This window comes from Penaeus vannamei, chromosome 36 (assembly GCF_042767895.1).
Source record: "Penaeus vannamei isolate JL-2024 chromosome 36, ASM4276789v1, whole genome shotgun sequence".
In the NCBI taxonomy this organism is placed as follows: Eukaryota; Metazoa; Arthropoda; class Malacostraca; order Decapoda; family Penaeidae; genus Penaeus; species Penaeus vannamei.
The window spans coordinates 27,982,596-27,983,044 of NC_091584.1; positions in this window are offsets into that span (position 1 = coordinate 27,982,596).

Genomic DNA, 449 nt, shown 5'->3' on the forward strand with positions numbered 1-449 from the left:
CTTCTGATTTTATTCTCCCATTTTATGAATGTAAAATAATAGAGCTGTCTAACCACAGTGTTCAGAGCCACCAGATAGGGAAGTAGACGAGAAATGAAAGAGGGGAGTGGAGGTGGAAAGGATAGTGGAGGAGGAAGGGGATGGGAGGAGAAAAGAACAGGGAGAAGGGAGGAAGAAGGTCAAGTTATGAGGAGAAGGGGGAGTGTGGAGTAGGAAAGTGTGGGGGAAAAGGGAGTGGGACAGACTTACTAAACAGATACCCTTTGAAAATAACTGTAAATAACCTTTCTAATAACGTATCTATAAGATGGCTAACCAGGGTTCCCGTTCTGAATACAGAAGGTTGTTCGGATAACTCTCATATTATAAAAAAAGAAGACAGCTATTGATGGGGACTATACAAGAAAATTGTTTATAGAAGATGGATTATACAAGGGAATTTAAAAAAG